Below are 13,578 nucleotides of genomic sequence, written 5' to 3'. Positions count from 1 at the left end.
CCCGCTCCTTAGACTCAGGTCAGTATAGCATGGCCCGCTCCCCATGTGCAAGTCAGTATAACACGCCCCGCTCCTTAGACTCAGGTCAGTATAGCATGGCCCGCTCCCCATGTGCAAGTCAGTATAACACGGCCCGCTCCTTAGACTCAGGTCAGTATAGCATGGCCCGCTCCCCATGTGCAAGTCAGTATAACACGTCCCGCTCCTTAGACTCAGGTCAGTATAGCATGGCCCGCTCCCCATGTGCAAGTCAGTATAACACGGCCCGCTCCTTAGACTCAGGTCAGTATAGCATGGCCCGCTCCCCATGTGCAAGTCAGTATAACACGGCCCGCTCCCTGTGCGAGCGTCAGTATAACACGGCCCGCTCCTTAGACTCAGGTCGGTATAAGACGGCCCGCTCCCTGTGCGAAGGTCATTATAACACATTTCTTAGACTCATGTCGGTATAACACGGCCCGCTCCTCATGCGCTGGTCAGTATGACATGACCCGCTGGCAGTGCGCAGGTCAGTGTAACGCGGCACGCTCCCTGTGTGAGGTTCAATATAACACGACCCGCTCCTTAGACTCAAGTTAGCTTAATACGGTTCACTCTCTATTCGAAGGTAAACATAGCACGGTCTGTTCCCTGTGCGCACATCAGCGTAACACGACCTCCTGCCTGTGCGCAGATCACTAAAACACGGCCCGCTCCCTGTGCGCGGGTCAGTATAATACAGCCCCTTCCCAGGACTTGGGTCAATGTAACACTGCCAATTCCCTGGACTTAGGTCCGCACAGCGGGCTACGATCCCTGGACTCGGGCCAGATGTCACAACCGGGCCCGTTCCTTGCAATCAGGTCAGCGTAACGGGACACGCTCTCGGCTTCAGGTCAGTACAGTCGGACCTGCACTCCGGACCCATAACGTGAATGCTAGTGCACATATAAGTGTGCGCCAGCTTGGCTTGGGCGTGTGCGTGTGTAAAGGTAAACGGATTTACGCGCACATATGCGTAACAGCGAACGCGAGTACATATATGCTGGGTCAGTCGGATGGATGTTTGTACGAGTGTGTGGGGTAATGTGCGTGCGTGCGTGCGTGCGTGCGTGCGTGCGTGCGTGCGTGCGTGAGAGCCGACGGACCGAGACTCTGCTCTCTGTGCGCAGACGGCGTCGGCGCCGGCACGCCGCTCGTGGCTGCGCTGTTGTCGGCGTTCGTGTACAACGACGAGCCCTGCCTGCCGACCGATCTGTGCAGGATCAGCCGGCGCGCCCGCCGCCTCGGCACCGACACCTACACCGCTGTCCGGCTGGCCAGGTGACTGTCGGAGACCCTCCCCGGGGGGCCGTGGTGGGCTCCTGCCTCACAGCCTCTCGACTGCCGGAACTGGGGAGACAGCTGGCCATGTGACTGTCGGGCATCTTCCCCAGGGGGGCCGTGGTGGGCTCCTGCCTCACAGCCCTCTCAACTGTCGGAACTGGGGAGACAGCTGGCCAGGTGACTGTCGGAGACCCTCCCCGGGGGTGCCGTGGTGGGCTCCTGCCTCACAGCCTCTCAACTGTCGGAACTGGGGGAGACCGCTGGCCAGGTGACTGTCGAGGATCCTCCCCAGGGGACCGGGTTGGGCTTCTGCCTCACATCCTCTCAACTGTCGAAACAGAGGGACGCCCTCTGTTCCATGTTCAGCTTAGATAAGCGCATGCTCTACAGTATACCAAGGCTCATGTTTCGGTTGCGGTGTGATTACACAAGTGAATTGCCGCAAACTTTAATGATACTGCCATGTACCTTTCATTAATATTTTACGTACGAGCATGATTTACCACGTCTAATGCTTGAACGGCTCGAGGAAGGAAAAAGGCAAAAATCAATACAAGGTAGACGTACAAAATGAATACATTTTCAACACATTCCCATGCGTTTTTTTGACAAATTGGTCACTTAGCACTGTTTTGATGTCTTTTGATTTTCTATGTCTAATAAGTTCTACCACAGCATTACTTACAGAAAGGTGCAATGCGTGGGATGCTTTACCTTTATCATGATCATCTTTTAGTCGAGCTTTGGGAGCAGCTCCAAACGCGTCACCTTCACGGCAAGTCATGACCGGCTGAATATGTTTCTTTGTGCGGAACCGAATGCCAACCACATGATGCTTTTGTTATGCGGAAACCTTTATACATAGTGAAACACACGGTTGCACTCTTCTTGTTGCCTATTCTGATATACCCACTCGTGTTCTCGTACTACAGCCAAAGTGCATTACACCGCTAGAACGACAACGAATTGAGGTCACTTGGTAGCCTTGTTCAAAAAACATTTTTAGTTTGCAGTATAAACACATTCCGCAACGATCAGAATTGAGAACTAACTCGAGGCATCGCACCTTTTCATTAATGCAAGTGTTAATCATGCCATACCGTTCTGCTGTGATCTTGTGGCTGGCGCTGTCTGTGGCAGTTGGGCTAGCGCGCTGTGGCCCGGCCCGCTCCGCTGTCGTCAGGGGCAGCGGCAGCAGCAGCAGTAGCAACAGCGGCGGCGGCGGCGGCGGCACTGACTCGACCGATCCCTGCTTCAGCCTGCCGGCCGCCTGGTTCCTGAGCAGCGCGACGACGTCACAGCACAGCTTCTCGGCGTTCTGTGACGCCCTGGGCGAGGCCAGAGGCGCCAGGCGGTGTGGCGCCAGCCTGCCGCGGTGCACCAGGCGCGCCAGCAGGCCGGGCGGCGCGCGCCAGCGGGGCGCCACACCGCGCTGAGGCTGAGCTGGCGTCAGCTGCAGGGGCAGTTGCTCAGCGCTGCGCTGGGGCGGCTGCTGGGCTGAGGCTAAGCTGGCGTCGGCTGCTGAACAGTTGCTCAGCGCTGTGCCGGAGCGGCGCTGAGCTGAGGCTGAGCTGGTGTCGGCTTCCAAAGCTGTCGCTCAGCGCTGTGCCGGGGCAGTTGCTGGACTGACAGGGCATTGTTACGGGGGTCAGGAGTTTGTTATGCCAGTGTTTGGAAGTGATGTGCGCGCAGATGTAGACGACGTGTACGCCAAATAGCTTCTTAACTGTTTGGAAAAGAAACAAATAAAGCGCGTCATGGCGAGCTGCGCGTCTTCGCCTTTTCCATGTTATTCCGACGGAATCTAGCGAAGGCCAAATCTTACGCAGCGGAGCGCGGCGATTACTTGGGAGGCAAGGCTGATTGCAAGGGATGATTGTTCTGCGACTCTGCTTGCCTGGGAAAGGCTGGAGTGAAATGTTCGTGCGGTACTTCAGTGGTCACGTCTCGCAGTTCCCCAGATTTTGATATCGTTCCGAAAGGAAACAGTGGACTTGTTTTGAAGGCAACGTAATAGTACCATAGCGATATAAGCAAAGAACCCTTACCACTGCTGTTTTTCGTAATTGTGAGTTCAGAGTTTTTAAGTTGGGTCATTGACCTGTCACGATAATCAATGTTTGCTGCATAAGGTTGTTTAACCGATACCTGCTGGGATATTGTACTCCGATATTTAAGCATGGAACTCCTGGTTCCAGAAACTATTTTCTTACAATTGAATTCCAAATGGCTATCTATGCCTTATGCATAAATCAAATGCACATTAAAGGCAGTGTCGTGATGAATGACGAATTTTGAGCAACGTAAAAATGCCGAGGCATTTGCCCTCCATATTTTAACCACGGAGGGCATAGTTGTCTCATTCTCAGAAAATATAGCCATGGCAGATAAGCGTGAGAGCGTATTTAAATTATGAGCCAAAGCCGGACTTAGATACAGTCAGCGGCGCTTGGAATTCCGTTAGCGTTTTGTGAAGTCGTGCAAATACACGCCTTCTGTCATTTTGTTTGTTGTTTTCCAACGCCAGGGAATATTTCCACGCAAACCCACCGCATACAAACCAGCTCATTCGTACGTGCCAAGACTCCTCAGTCCGAAACTAATTAAGTGCCTCCATGTGCCTGTGCAAATTTGTCAGAAACAACTTGGACTTAATTAAAAGGACCCGTTACAAGGCTTCCGAGAGAGAAGCACGCACGAGTGCCCAGACCGAGGCGGAAGGCCGCGCTGCGCTTGAGAAATGGCCTGACGTTAGGAGATGGCACATCTGCCAGTTCATGCTCACCCCCGCGCCACATCTGACACTTCATGCTCACCCCGCGCCACATCTGCCACTTCATGCTCACACCGCGCCACATCTGTCACTTCATGCGCACGCGACCCCCACGTCCATTGAGGTTTCCCTAATGCGGAAGGATGGAGATAGATAGATCGTTGCCGTACAGTACGCCTTCGTGCTCCATTAAACATTGACTCCAGTATATGGCGGTTTGAGAGCAAAGTATTCGATATGAAGCCCTAAATCTCCAAAATACTTCGCTACTACACAGATAGGACCAGTATTTCGTTTGAACGCTGCATTGCGTGCCGCGTGTCGCACCACCGTACAGTTCGCACCCTTAGAAAGTTTGCATCCTTATCGCGCATCCCTTCCCCGGCGCCGCATCCTCCGGCTGCGCCCTCTGAATACTAATATCGGCCACCCTCCTCGTGAGCCAGTGCGCGGCTGCATTTGGTTTTCATTTTTGACCGGCTGCGGAGCGTTGCGACCAATCAGCGCGCTGTGCCTCGCAGGGGGGCGTACGCAGAAGACGAGGGCGGCCCGCAGGCAAAAATGCCCAAGGCAAAACTCTACACGACCGCCCCAGGCTCAACGTCAATACGCGGGGCCGTGTTGGGCAGGCGAGAGCGAGAGCTGGAAAGGAACGCACTGAAAGACTCGCCAGGGTCGTTGTCGCTTATTGTCCAGGCTGCACACATCCAGTATGGGGGCCGAGATGCGCGAGGTTTGTTGAACCGGTACGTTGCTGGTCTTGCTGGTCATAAATAAGCAGTGTTGAATCGTTCAGGCTTGGATCAAAGAATCTGTTTGCTGAGTTTCAGGCTCCCCGGATTGTTTCGTCACGAAGAAAACTGACGGGACCAAACGCGCAACCTAGCCCGGTAACCACACACGCATGTTTTCACCCGGTGACCACACACGCACAACTTCACTCGGTGACCACACACGCATAGCTTCACCCGGTGATCACACACGCACAGCTTCGCCCGACGATGACACACGCACAACTTCGCCCGGTGATCACCTACGCACAGCTTCGTCCGTAAGCGTTCTGCTGCTGTCACACTTTGTTGGATCTCACGGAGTGATGGAGACAGAAACGCGGCCCCGCTTGCGGGAGCGCCTGTTCGCTTATTTCGCTTCGTTTCACGTACAAAGGCGACCGGGGCATCCTGCAGGACATCGCTGAAGTATTGTGAAGGGGAGTCCACATCGGCACGTTCGTTTGTGAAGGATTTTCAACATTCCACTAACTACAGCCTGCCACCCCTTGTTAACGAATGGCCGAAACACTCAGGAACCCTTCAGCTTAGAGGCCTGCCCAGGAGAGCAACATCTCAGAAAAGATAACGCAGCGAACAAACGTTGTGAAGAAAATGGTTGGCCTGTGATATTGCATTCTGCAGTGGTCGTAGCCAAAATACAAGGATGCGAAATAATGAGGCCGTACCAGGTTTCATTCATATTACAAGTGACTTTTGTTACATCAATTTTCAATTGCGCTCAGTACAGTATAATATGCATCAAATTTAATATCACAATGTCTGACCATCAGCGACAAAACGATTCATTTATCGCCCCACACAAATCGGAGCATGTACGTCACATGCAACGCACGTTCAGTCAGGAGGCGCTAAGTACAATGAAGTGACGCAATGACTGCCACAATCAAGGAATTACGTCGGGGCCCAACAGAACACGAACATCAGCCGATCCATCTGTGTATCGAATGTATGTCCTGTTCACTCCGCAGATGACTATTCCGGCTGACGCCAACTACATTTAAGATGCTCGGCTGCAAGTGATGCATTTCAGTGAGAAGGGGCTGGATTAATTCATCGCGAGACGAATATTACTCAAGCCAGCCAGCCGCGAGAACCGTGCGGCTTTGAAGTGGTCTTGATTAAAAGGTGGCTATTTAAACAGATGTTTACGCCAGAGTTTCTATTCATAAACACACACACACACACACACACACACACACACACACACACACACACACACACACACACACACACACACACACACACACACACACACACACACACACACCACACACACACACACACACACACACACACACACACACACACACACACACACACACACACACACACACACACACACACACACACACACACACACACACACACACACACACACACACACACACACACACACACACACACACACACACACACACACACACACACACACACACACACACACACACACACGCACAAGTCTGCCACAGTAAAGCAGAATTCCGTTTTGGGAGACGATAAACTAGTTCCTGGCCCGTGGTGCCATCTACCGGACAGTCGCCAAGGCAGCTCAAGATGTCTGGATGCGGTGTAGTATCTTAACATGCACACGACTCCACCGTCAGGCGTTTAGGAAGCATTTAACAATGTCTCAGATCTCTGCACACTACCAAAGCATACTAAGGCGTTCGACCGAAAACATTCATTCACAAAAAAAACGCATATATTTGCAGTCAGTTTTCCAGTCAGGCATAACAATAGATAATAAATATATATCAAAACATCATATGCAGTTAACATGCATGAAGATTTACAGCATTTCGTCGTTGACTGACAACAGCCGCCTCAAAAGTGCTTATAATGTCTTTGAGTTCCTTGCAATGTTCACAAAATCATTTAGCTTTTGGCTTGTTGTTTTAAGCTGTTTTTGAAATTTACAGCGCAGATTTTGGCATAAGGTGCGCGGCGAGCCGGGCTTGCGAATGCATCCGACGCTCGATTATATTGCGTACAAATGTAGACATTAGAGTAAAAACACTTTGTTTACTTTGTTGTCAAGCATTGAGCTACTTTGTTCATTCGTTGCTTTTTTCGTGTTTTGGGTTTTGCTTCTGATCTGACAACAATGGCATGCATCCGCTAAGCTGCAGCCTACCCCACCTCTATTACTTTCCACAACTCCTCTATCTTTTCCAGGTTACCAGCTTGCCACTGCCACATCCCTTTATCACCGGCTGGATTTTTTACTACGCTTTCATTCACCCAATAGCCTCACAAAAACGTCAACAACTTGGCTGCAAACTGCTTACACTCAGTCGTAAAATGATACTGACATTGCATCGTTCATCTCAGCAAAAAGACCCTCATGCGGCCCCTTTGGAAATCTTCATGGTTATTGCCCAAATCCACTATTCACTCTTGCATGCGAAGTTTCAAAGCCGCCACCAAAAAACGTCCGAGGCGCACGCAGAGTTCACACCACTGCGAAACTTTGTGCAAGTTGCGCGCGGAATCCTTTCAGCATTGCAGCCAAGTTTTCAATGGCGACGTCGAAAAACCTCCAGCTTCCCACCGTCGGAGAATCAGTACGCGGGAACAGGCTGAGTTCGGGCCTCCGGCCTCCGGCGAACCTCCGGTCCGGCATCATTAGCAGCCCTCGCGTCGGAGCCGCGGGGGACGGCGCGGCCGGAGCCGAGTTTTTGTTGGGCGTCCTGGCCCTCGCTCCCCTGCAGGATATGTAAATGGGGCTAGTGATCTGCTGGCTTGTGTACGCCGCCGTTGCAGACCGGTGGGGCAGAGCAGACGTCTCTCTAAATGGGGCATGCATCGCACTCACCAGCAAAACATCCCCAGGCTGTGGAAAACCGTCACGGCCAATCATCACCGTGGCTGCTGCTCACATCCGCCGCTGCTCAAAAGGTTAATGAAATCAGCACTTTTCTAAAGACAAAGTCACGCGGCTTCCCGACGTCAACCGGCTTCAGCTCGCAGAAGTAAGGAACATTGCATTTGGCCACTTCGATTCACGCGCCTGTGCATTCCAGGACCATGTAATGGAACTGTCATCGAGTCAGCCCTTATACTTGCATGGCTGACACACGCGTGTCTCGCGCACCGATTCCATGGTGTTACCAGTGGACGCTAAGCAAGCCCGCCCCCTGTCATGGCAGGAACGAATAGGATCACTGCATTCATAAAGCATCGAGAAGTCGGTATTAAGACGCATCAATGATCTTGCGTTGCGGTCAGCGTGTTGCAATGCAATGTCGGTTTCCTTTCTATGAAAATTGAGTAAACAGCAAGTCACGCGTAAAGAGATAGTCGGAATGACTGGGGTGTCCCAGCCTCGACAGACATCTAACGTGTTCAATCACTAATCATCCGGCTGACAAACATAGCGGGCGGGACTCATTTGTGCATCTCCGGCTGGGATCCAGTGGGACCGGAGTGGTTTTATTGGATCTGCCGCAGATTTTGAGAGCGTGCAGAAAATCGAAGCTCCGGCAACGGCGCCATGTCAGCTCGCGCTCGTTAAAACGACAGCCGGCTCTAGCTTTAGCGAATGCTGACTGGACTTGTTTAAAGCAGATTTGGGATTCCTTCGATAATGCTATCATAACGAAATTGTGGGTGCCCAGTTACCATCCCAAACAACTGAGTGAGTGATTCTGCCGCCCTATGAGCTATGCATCTCACATGTGTACCTTAAAGATTACGGAGGCTATAGTCATATGTATATATATGATATATATATATATATATATATATATATATATATATATATATATATATACAGTATGCATAGTACACCTTCCATCTAACATCCATCCGTCCTGTGGCTGACCAACATACAAGCTGGTTAAGAGATTAACTGGCCTTCTCGCGCATAACATGAGCTGCAGGCATAACCTGAAGTCCATCGATGGGTTTATTGGGACATCATGCGAACGAATCCGGCCACTGGTACGTTAGCCTCTCTTCACGCTGAAAGCTTGTTCGCTAATGTTTCAGCAAACAATACCATTGAGATCCTTTTGCACCATTTCTATGGCGGCAAGAGCTCGCCGCGTCCTAAGTCGAGCCATAATACTCTTAAAAACTGTGCTTAGCTTGTACCAATTTCCCGGTCCGGGGCTTAAGACCCTTTCTGACCTAACTCGGGATTCGTAGCGGCTGCCATTCTGGCGATGCGGGGGGGGGGTCTTCTGGTCGATCCGGAGACCCTCAGAGGCATACATCATACATCAGTCCCCTCCTGGACAAGGGAGGTCCTCTTACCGTCGCAGTTGGTACCGACTCAACGGTACCAACTCAGTTGGTACCGCATAGAGTCTTGCTGACGCAAAAGGACCACTTGCCGGTGCAGGGATTCCATAAATGGCACAAGGACCCCTGTTCGGCTTGTCGGGCTCCTAACTGCGGCGGGGCGGAGGGTACTGGGCTCCCGTTGATCAAGAGACCCCTAACCACTAACGGGTGGGGAAGGGCGTCGTAATCCTCCATAGTCCCTCTTGTATCCGCTCCTGGCAACGGGTCTGGTAGCTTTGCCGCACCGAATTTTCCCATTGGCTGCGCCACCTGGCGTGTTACGTCACTGTGACGCTACGAGTATTCTTCAATCAAAAGTATTAAACTTTTGCTCGGTTTGAAGGAGCCTGGTAAGACCGTTATTGCATCCATCATGCTGTATTTACCACACATGATTAGCGTGCATTGCATGTACAAAAACTGACACCCCTGGTGGGTCGTAATCGGGCCACCATACCCACCACACGTCTTTTGGCAGCCTCGTGGGGCTGCTGCTGAGCATCGCATTCCTGGGTGCCATCCTGAGCAGAAGCTCGGAATTAGTAGTTCTAATTTATTGTCACAGATGGCAGTATATGTTAACTAAAACGGACCTGTCGTCTTGCGGATGGACGACAGTTTACGCTAGCATTGCGCTGCGTACCAGGCAACCAAGACCGCTCTACATCTATCAAGTATGCCGAAGAGAGAACGACGTATGACACTTTGAATGCTTGGAAGTAGCGCTTTGAATATTAATGTTTGACATGCATACACAGTTAGCTAGAATCACTTTTGAACCAGGGTGCGAGTGAAAAATTTCATCGCAAAAAGACCGTCCGGGAGTGAAAAATTCAATTTACAAAAGATGGAACTTATGAGCTAGTGACTGATGCTTCAGGCAACAAAGACATCTATTTAAAGTTGGCATGGACGTCATATCATAAACATGACGAAACTGTTTTGTTTTTAACATCTTAAGCCATTAAAGTGAAACAGAATACATTACAGCATAGCAACTTCATGACATTCCACTGAGCATAAAAAAATCAGTCATGCCAATAATTTGATCCTGCACATTGCAGTCCCCTTCCACAGCATTTTTAACACAAAACAAATCAGAGGAATTCAACAAAAAACAAAAACAGACAATTCAACAAGCATAAAGCACTCGAACAAACAAAAAACCTTGGACTCCTACACATCAGTCCACTACCAAATCAGACACAATACACATACCTCTGGCTTCTGTTAATATGGAGTCAGGGAAAGCAGACAATTTGTCACTGTTTCTTACAAAATACCGATGTTTATTTTCATGAAAGCAGCCTAACTATGCCTAACCTAAAGGGGTCTTACTTCATCTCATCCTGCCTAACCTGTTGGTATCACAGCAGCAGTTGTGAGTTACTGATTCCTGCACAATTCCTTTTGTCACTTGCCATGCACTTCACCAACTTAACCTAACTTAGAGTAGCCCCAATGTTGGACACCATCTCAGCTCTCCCATCTGTTGATAGCAGCACTTATGATAAAAACATGATAAAGCTCTTTTTTTGGCTGGTTTCAACTTACATTCTTATTCATTTCATTTGTGTATGCCTGTTGATATGAGACAAAGTTGACAACAAATAATTGAAAACACCTTTAGTCACTTTGAACAGCTTATTCTGACAGCCATGGTTAATCTCTGTTAAGGTCAATAATGGGCATGCTCCACAAAACAATTGCTCTGCTTCAAAAGCAACCTAACTTTTAGATGATCATGCCAGTTTTGCTGCTTGTCTTTTTCAGCTGCAGCAAAGGCATCTATCTAAGCTTGCTTATTCATATTTAACGACATATTTTGAGATGTTGGCTCCACATTTCAAATGGGATGGTCTGACTGTTTGCTTGATGCTGATATTTACCCCATATTATAACTGCTATGCTGCTTAGAGTATCCCAGTGTTACAAATATCGTGCATATATACAGTACAGTCATTAGCCAGTAAGCATACCATGACAGTTATGGAAAACATCTGGTTCAAGCAACCATGAGCGACCACTTCAAGAACTTTGTGGCAAATAGTCAAGAATATGGAACAAAATAAGCCCATTGCATGCCTTGTGACATCACAATTTGTCTAATGACAAAACTCGATGGATTAAAACAGAAAATGGCTAACTTTGGCTACAAATCGTGTGTTGAAAGCAGGTAAGGTAAGCAATTACTTGGTCCACAGGAGACTTTTTTCAGGGCACACTTCTTCCTGGTCCCCCAAAACAAGAAGTCAGTACCACATTCTGTACTGGTTACTGACAGACAGAGTCATCCTACTCACCCCCCAAATATAAATATCAATGACGTCCAAGAACCTAGGAGATTAAAATGCGAAACAAGTAAGAGGTGTGCACAATAAACATTCCCAGAGGGCAGAATTTGTCCATCAAACACTTCTGTATTAGCTGCGTCAGGTCTGTCCCAAAGCACTATATGGCAGCATAAGGACAGCGTTGTCAGGTAGCCTGGTGAGTAAGTCACTCGAAAGGCTGAGATTTATCGTTATCGAGCACCGCCATGAGCCAAAACATGGCTAACCGAGGGCTTAACAGGGCAAAAATGGCAGTAAAAATAAGTTCCGTGCTTTAAATTGTCTCCTTCATTCCCTGTGAGTTGTTCACTCTTGTGTGCATATCAAACATGTTTGGGCGGCTGGCGAATTAATCCAATTTATGTGTAAAATGCTTGCAAGTTTGCAGTTGGAGCATCTTGCAGAGAAATTGGCCAACATTTTAAGCAACAGATAGTACCTCTAAAGGTAATTGAAAGGGAAGGAAGATTGTTATAATTATGTCATATATCATATATGGTATTGGTATATGGCATCCCACTCGTATTGTCCCAAGAAAAACAAAAGTAGCTAAATAAATATAAAGACCGATACTTTTAAGGCAAATTTTTGTTATCAGCTGATATGAATCAAAATATGTTCAAATAAGTGCTCAAGTGGTGATTTTCATGTTGTAAATGTTACAAAGAAGACATTTCTTGAATTTTTCAATTCCTGCATTTCGGGAGTGATGCAATTTAATGTTCAGGTTTCTTCGGGTAAAATAAACACGTGGAGCAAAATTATCTACCAGGCCTTGCTGGTGTTTGCACCAGGCTCTGCTTTCGTGGTGTGGTGGTGAGACAAAAAAATTGGGGACGCATGAAAACCTTGCATTTGTCACACCGCTGCCGATTGTGATGCATTTTGTAAGCAACCCAAACTCGGTGCGTGCAAGCGGCTGGAGTCGCTGGGGGGTCTTGGGCTTGAAGGTACCTGGCGCCCTTGCTCTGTGCATACATGGACATGATTCAGAAGCAGGTGAGGCAGGACATAGCCATAGGTGTCCAGGTTCTGTGGAGCCTCGTTTATGCTTGGTGGTTTCAAGTGAGCTCGGTTTTGGATGACATCTGAAATCTCAGAAAGGGAAATATGGGTTTGGCATGTGCGATTAGACAATGTCAGGTAGGAGTGAAAGATTCACATAAACATGGGGAAAAGGAGTTAAAAATTAATCCTCATAGGGTACTGCTTTACACTCAAAGTCAGCCATTCTAGGACATTGTATGGCCGCTACTAACGCGTGCTGGATGCAGAATTTAACTGCGTATGTCGCGGGTGCACTCGAAATTTGCGAGGCGGTCATTTTTATGCAACGCTTAAGACCTAATACTCATTTTCAAAATCTTCGGGCTTTCAGCTGGGTGCTTAGGTACCGGCAAAGCTCTGCCTGTGCCACGCACGCGGACTGTCGACTGGCTGCATATATGTAGGAGCGCAGGGCAGGCAGGACTCCTGGGTGGGCTGGTACACCCCGGGAAAGTTGTTGGCTTGTCATTGCCACGTATTAAAGAGGTCTTCGCGGGTAGCTAGGGCCATGAGTGCCGGTATACAATGGGTGGTGTTAAGGTTGGCAGTCAAGCGCGGATCCTGGACGCCGCTCCACGATGCCGTCTTGGGGTCAAGGTCTATCAAATACTGTCTATGTGAGAAAGGAGTTACCGGATTTCGCTTCCTTTTCCCACAAGGAATGGTCTCAAATAAACTTTCTTTGGCTCCATAATGCTTAGATTTCCTCCCAAATCCAGATATATGTCATCTTCACCGGACTGGCCACCTCGGGGAGGCGCTGTGACCCGGTACCCCCTCGAGGATACGCCCTTGATGGCAGATTAGGGAGGAGAGAGGATATTGTCGAGAGATATTGTAACACCCGCGTGTATTTTGCATACCCAAAAGTGTGATTTGTACTAAGATAACATACCACAGCTTTGGAAAAAATGAGCATTAATATTGTGCCGTTGCATGAAAAGACGCGACTTAAACAGCTATATTTGCCTCTAGCTGCAAAGAGGTGTCGCTGGTACTGAACAATATGCTGCACCGAGCAGATATTTAGTGACAAATT

Source organism: Pollicipes pollicipes, unplaced genomic scaffold (genome assembly GCF_011947565.3).
Source record: "Pollicipes pollicipes isolate AB1234 unplaced genomic scaffold, Ppol_2.1 Scaffold_4740;HRSCAF=5597_pilon_pilon_pilon, whole genome shotgun sequence".
Classification (NCBI taxonomy): Eukaryota; Metazoa; Arthropoda; class Thecostraca; order Pollicipedomorpha; family Pollicipedidae; genus Pollicipes; species Pollicipes pollicipes.
This window is presented reverse-complemented; position numbering follows the sequence as displayed.